Source organism: Gossypium arboreum, chromosome 10, assembly GCF_025698485.1.
Source record: "Gossypium arboreum isolate Shixiya-1 chromosome 10, ASM2569848v2, whole genome shotgun sequence".
Taxonomy (NCBI): domain Eukaryota; kingdom Viridiplantae; phylum Streptophyta; class Magnoliopsida; order Malvales; family Malvaceae; genus Gossypium; species Gossypium arboreum.
In genome coordinates this window covers 7,532,493-7,538,939 of record NC_069079.1, presented here as the reverse complement: position 1 = coordinate 7,538,939, position 6,447 = coordinate 7,532,493, and the positions used below count along the sequence as shown (strand labels likewise).

Here is a 6,447-nt window from a genome sequence, read left to right as displayed (position 1 = left end):
TCATAAATAAGAAGGTTGGCAAGGTGTTTAGGCCGGCTAAAGGATGTAGACAAAGGTGTTTCTGATTTGTAGCGAATGACTTTTGGCCCTTATAAGGGTAGTGATGCAAGATAGCCTGATTAAAGGGCTAAAGCTAGTAAAAGCAGCCCAAAAATTTCTCATCTACTTTCTACGAATGACTGTATCCTATTTGGAGAAGCTAAGAATAAAGGGGCTCATACCTTGAAAACTATTTTGAGAGAATATAAAAGTTGTTTGTGTCAATGTGTTAATTTCGATCAATCGACAGTGGTTTTCAGTACAAATACTTCTGAATGGGGATAGGTAACTTGCATCAGGGATTTCGGGGGTACGTGTATCGAATAGTACTGAAAGATACCTTGGTTTGCCTAATTTGGTGAGGAGAAATAAAAAAGCAAACTTTCCAACTTCTTAAGGATAAATTCAATAAGTGAATTGAAAGTTAGAGTATCAGGGTCTTATCTCAAGAAGGTAAAGAGGTAATCATTAAAGTCGTTCTTCAATCCATCCCTACTTATTCAATGACATGTTTTTTATTACCTAAGTCTTTATGTGATGAGTTAGATAGCATTATGGCCACCAAAATGGTGGCAGAAAAGTTATGACAAGAAGGATATTCATTGGTGCAATTGGTATTTCCTTTGTGAACTCAAGGAAAATGAAGGAACGGGTTTTCAAAAACTTGCAAAATTTAATATCGCATTGTTAACCAATCAGGGTTGGCACATTATTAATTATCATAATTCTCTTCTAACTGAGTTTTAAAAGAGAAATATTTTTCATTAACAAATTTCTTAAATGCAAGGTCAGTGTGTAACTCCCCTTATTCGTATTCAACGTTAGAATAGGATTACGAAGCATTACCAAACTTACAATACTTCTAAACATACATTTCATAAACAATTATCAATTCAAATACAACAAAATCATAAACAATCATAGTGTCTCTTAAACAAGCCTAAGAAGCCTTAAACATACATTGAGAGGGGTTCAAGACTAATCCAGATACTTGAGAACTTTTTCAACACTTAGTAAAATTTTTCTCAAAACAGGGGTCACACGCCCGTGTGGCCAGGCCATGTGTCTCACACGGCCTTCAGACATGCCCGTGTCACAGGCTGTGTGAACATTCGAAATTAGAGCACATAGTCGTGTCCTAGCCCGTGTTCTACTTCGTGTCCAAACAAGTGGGGTTACTAAATTGAGTCACACAGCCAACCACACGCCTGTGTGCCCTTCGAAGTGGCCACACACGCCTGTGTGCCCTTCGAAGTGGCCACACACGCCCGTGTATCAACCTATGTGTTAGGCCGTGCCAAACCTGTAGGGTATACTGACTTATGCAACATGGCCAAGTCACACACCCGTGTGCTAGGTCTTGTGCAAATTAAGGGGTATGCTGACTTGTACCACACGGCCGATTACACGCCCGTGTGTGAGACCATGTGAAGCATACTGACTTCATTTCAATTTCAACACCAGGGGATACACGACCTTGCAACAAGACCGTGTGTCACACACAGCTGAGACACATGCCCGTGTGGACAAAAATAGGCTATTTATCAAGCTAATTTTTCACCCACAACTTCATATACCTAAACAACCCAAATGGCACCACAACATAACATAGTTGAACATATGTTTTAGCCATAACCAAGACAATTTCATACCATTTCCCACACTATTAACCAACATGCTTATAACTTAGGTTTCTCTTAAGCAAAACATACCTAAACACATATACCAATCCAATAGCTAAACATTTACCAAACACACATCATTTTGTTCCAATTCACAAGCATGATACCAATTCCACAAACCCTATAATATAAGCCATAAGCACACTTATATATACATTATCAAGCTAGCCAAATTAATCCAAGTCTCACAACTATATATATATACAAACCAAAACATAGCCATTCACAAGCCATCTCAAATGGCAAAACTCACTACCAAAACGTAACCAAGATGACCAATATCCTATACATGCCATATGACTAAACCATAAGCTCAAAAGTATCAAAGTGATGGTTGGATAGTGTGACGTATTCTCTGACGATCCCCAAATCCAAGCTAGCTTTGAAATCATTATAAGACATAGAAAATAAACAAAATAAGCTTTATAGCTTAGTAAGCTCGTATAATATAAACTTAACTAATCAGAAATACACCATTCATCAATTTAGACATATTAACATGAAATTCATGATTACTAACAAATCTTTCACATGTTTATTCATACGCTTATATGCAAACTTCGATTTAAAGCTCATAATATGCATGTACATACTTGTACCAATCCGTAACAAGCTCATACATATTTGGATTACCGTTGAATATTCAATATTTCGCACAGTAAGTGTCGTACACAGTCGAAACTATCTTAAATCGCAAACTAAGTGCCATATATAGTCGAAGATATGTCGAATCACACACTAAGTGCCATATATAGTCGAAGCTATGTCGAATCTCACACTAAGTGCCACATATAGCCGAAGCTATGTTGAATCGCACACTAAGTGCCACATATAGCTGATTTGTTGTCGAACATGACTGTAGTCTTGTATATACAATTTATTTAATATCAAAGCATTAAAAGCATAATTATAACAGTGATTATTACATAAGAACTTACCTTAGATTTAAAACGGCGAATCGAGCCAATTAGTCGATAACTTTCGTTTTTCCCCGATCCTGATCCGAATTCTGTTTTTCTTGATCTAAATATATTAAAAATTAACTCATTTAATCAAATATTTATTCAATTCAATCTAAATTATACATTATGAATATTTTACACATTTTCCCTTAAAATTTAACATTTTTTTACAATTTAGTCCTTATTTCATAAAATTGCAAATTCATGCAATTTAATACAAACTCATGCTCAGCCAAATTTTATACATGTTACTAGAAGCCCATATTTTAAATTTATTCACACTTTTAACCACCACATTTCACATTTTCTCAATTTAATCCCTTTTTGACATTTTTGTCAAAAATCACTTTACAAAAGCTATTAATCTAACATTAAACCTTTCAAATCTATCAGAAATCATCAAATTACTCGAGCATTCAACAATAGCAACATGATAAATATTTAACAGTTTCAAAATTTAAGGTACAGGCTAGCTAGACTACGAAACAACAATCTCAAAAATATAGAAATCATTAAAAACGGAACAAAAACCATACCTTAATGAGCAATTTAACCAAGGCCGAATGGAAAAACTAGAACTTTGGCTTTTCTTCTTTTCAAATTTGGCTAAAGAAGATGATGATAATATAAAATGAATTTTGTTTTATTTATTATATCATTTATTAACTATTTTACCACTTTAACCTTAAAATTAATACAAAATTTCATTTATGCCAAACCATTAACATCCACTAACCAACTAATGGTATATTTACCACTTAAGGACCTAAAATTCAAGGTTCTATAGCTATTTGACATCATTAGCTAATAGAACAACACTTTTGTAATTTACGCGATTTAATACTTTTTATCAAATTGACCAATCAAACAATAAAATTTCTTAACGAAATTTTCACACAATCATTCAATCATGCTTTAAATATTAAAATAATAATAAAATAAATATTTTGACCTCAAATTTTTTGTCTCAAAGCCACTATTCTGATTTGACTAAAAACGAGTTGTTACACAGTAAGTCTACCTTCGTATACTTGGAAAAGCGTGTGGGCGGCAAAAGGACTAATTCAGAAGAGGCTGACCTAGAGGGTGGGTTCAGGAAAAAGAATCTCCATTAGAGAAGATGCTTAGTTACCACGGTCTGTAGGGTGTAGAATGAATGTTACAATCACTAATGATGGAGTTGAATTTGTGTCTAATTTAATTGATGCTAGCACTAGAGAATGGAAAGAAGAGTTAATTTTTAATACATCTATGGATGTCGTAAATACTATTATGCAAATTCCATTGGCGAGGACAATCTCTGAAGAATACAAGTTTAGTGTGGTGAAATGACCGGTGATTTTACTGTGAGAAGCGCCTATAAATTATTACAAATTGGTTCACGTCTTCCTACTGATAATACATCACATGCTTATTCTAGACATTTCTACAAAAAGCTATGGAATTTACAAATTCCTCCGAAAATTAAAACTATGATTTGGAGATTTTCATGGAATTTTATTCCTACTTTTGTCAATCTAAATTACAGAAGGATTGCAGTGAATACTTTGTAACCAGGATGCTGCAATTCTACGGAGGATTCTATCCATGTGTTTCGTGACTGCCCTATATCAGTGGGGACTTGACTTAGTCTTAATCTCTCATGAGATGCTGAATAATTCGGATAATAGTTTCTGGGATTGGGTTACCTGGGTGTTTCGAATAGCTACTAGTAATCAATGTAGAATTTTCTGTTATGGGCTTTGGACACTCTAGACAAGCCGAAACCGCCTCGTACATGAAAGAAAAATTGTGTCTAGTAAGGAGATCTCAGATTGGACCATAAGTTATGTTAAAGAACTTGAAGCGATCGAAAAGGAAAAGCTTACCCGAACGAGAGATTTTGATAAGTGGGAACCCCCCCTCATGAACCTTTCTTTAAGATTAACTTTGATGGGGCCTATGATCCCCAGTATGCAAGATTCGGGTCGGGGGTAGTGGTGAGGAACCCACTGGGGGAAATATTAGCTTCCATGGTCGTGGGCCATAAATTAAGCAACCTCTTCTTCGTTTGCTGCTGAAGGTCAAGCGTGTGTCAGGCACTGCGACTAGGCATTCGCATGGGGATACAGTGTGTGATAATTGAAGAAGACTCATTGACAACAATAAAGAAAGCCAACTAGATAGTGAGGATAAATCAGAGATATGAGCTATTACAAAAAACATTCAACAATATAAAGAAAACTTCCAACAGATTATTTTCAGGCACATTTCAAGACCAACAAACTTACTTGCTCATCATTTGGCTAAAGAAAGCTTGAAAAAAGGGAAGATATTTACCTGAGTGGAGTCCTAGATTTTGTATTCAGTGCGGAGGAGAGGAAAAGATGAGGAACCCTAGATTGAGTTTGGAGAGGGGGAGGTTCCTGGAAAATAAAGAATAGTAGACAAAGGTTTTGACTTTTTCGTTTTGGATACTGCTATTTCTTGGGTATCTGGTAAGTGCATTTAATGGGAATTTAATGGTGATTTAATGGAGTCCAAGTGCCAGTTTGATTGGATAGAGAGTGACTTTTCATTTCCTTTTTTCTTTTTGAAGTTTGCGGTTGGGTTTGTTTTTGTTTTATTGTTTTATCTTCTTTAGGCCTGTTTCTTATTTGTTTTTGGGCCTGTATTTTTTATTCTTTTTTTCTATCCAGTCTAATATTGCTTTCAAAAAAAATCCTATATAATATATATTTCCAACACAACTATTAAAAAATTTCATTTTAAGTACTTAAAAAAGAAATTTACAATTTAACCATACATGTTTCATAATTCGATCATTTTGGTCACTCTCATTAAAATCAAAAGTGACAAGTTGTCGTGACAATTAAAAATAGGTATAATAACAAATTTAGCCATAAACTTTTATATATTATATCAAATTAGTCATAATTTTAAAAATTAACCCTCAAAATTTACAAATATTCAAAATTTGATCCTAATTCTAAAAATTCATATATATATATATATATATATAAATACATAAAAAATTTGAAAAAATATAATGATAATTTTAAATTTTATATTAATATTTATATTTATATTTATATGAATATTAAATAAATATAATTACATTAATATTAAAAAACATATAAATCCCCATCCCTACCTCTCCCTCCTCCCCTCACCCTTATCCCTCTCCCTAATTAGGAACCTTTTGAAAGATGGTCAATAACTCAACTTCTAGCTCGTGATTTTGTGAACGAATCAAAATTCGTAGTAAATGAAGCTGATGGATCTCAATCGGAGACACGTCCCATCAGTGTATTGAATAAAAAATTATGAGATTTAAGGGAAGAAATTGACATCAATTCAGGTTCCTTCTAAGAACCATGCTTGTCGACCAAGTTTTTGATGAAAAGGATTCAACTATTAGTTGAAGCAGGGGCGAAGCTAGAATAATTTTTTATGGGGGGGCCGGATGAAATTTTAATTTTTTATAGTTTATATCTTTATAATTTGTAAAAAATTAAATTGAATTTTTATAATTTTAGGTTGGCAAAGTGCAATTTTACCTTTACTAATTTAAAATTTTTAAAAAAATTTAAAGGTTTAAATAGTAATTTTTCATTTTAGGGGGACTGGGACCATGCCAGCCCCGGCTTTGCCCCTGGGTTGAAGATAATCATGTTTTCTCCTTGAAAATGCCTAATTGGGATTAGGGTAACATTTAGAAGCAATGAAATGTGGGTTAGCAATAATATTATGGGAGGTGTCCTAACACTTGGCTGCTTGTTATG

The 6,447-nt window shown here is 33.8% G+C and overlaps 2 long non-coding RNA genes across 5 annotated transcripts; both read right to left on the bottom strand.

Annotated features, from left to right (window-relative positions):
- Nucleotides 1-1,783: 1,783 nt before the first annotated feature.
- Nucleotides 1,784-5,233, bottom strand: LOC108489223 (uncharacterized). 4 transcript variants are annotated; one of them, XR_001871923.2, is made up of 4 exons: nt 5,003-5,233; nt 4,552-4,841; nt 2,660-2,744; nt 1,784-2,101 (listed from the first exon to the last, which is right to left on the bottom strand). It is a non-coding gene; the product is annotated as an uncharacterized LOC108489223 (long non-coding RNA). The 4 variants fall into 4 exon arrangements; XR_008272304.1 differs by having other exon boundaries at nt 4,552-4,814; nt 5,003-5,232; XR_008272302.1 differs by having other exon boundaries at nt 4,552-4,739; nt 5,003-5,227.
- On the bottom strand, nt 3,917-4,545 carry LOC128281991 (uncharacterized). Its single transcript, XR_008272306.1, has 2 exons — nt 4,372-4,545; nt 3,917-4,288 (listed from the first exon to the last, which is right to left on the bottom strand). It is a non-coding gene; the product is annotated as an uncharacterized LOC128281991 (long non-coding RNA).
- Nucleotides 5,234-6,447: the final 1,214 nt, after the last annotated feature.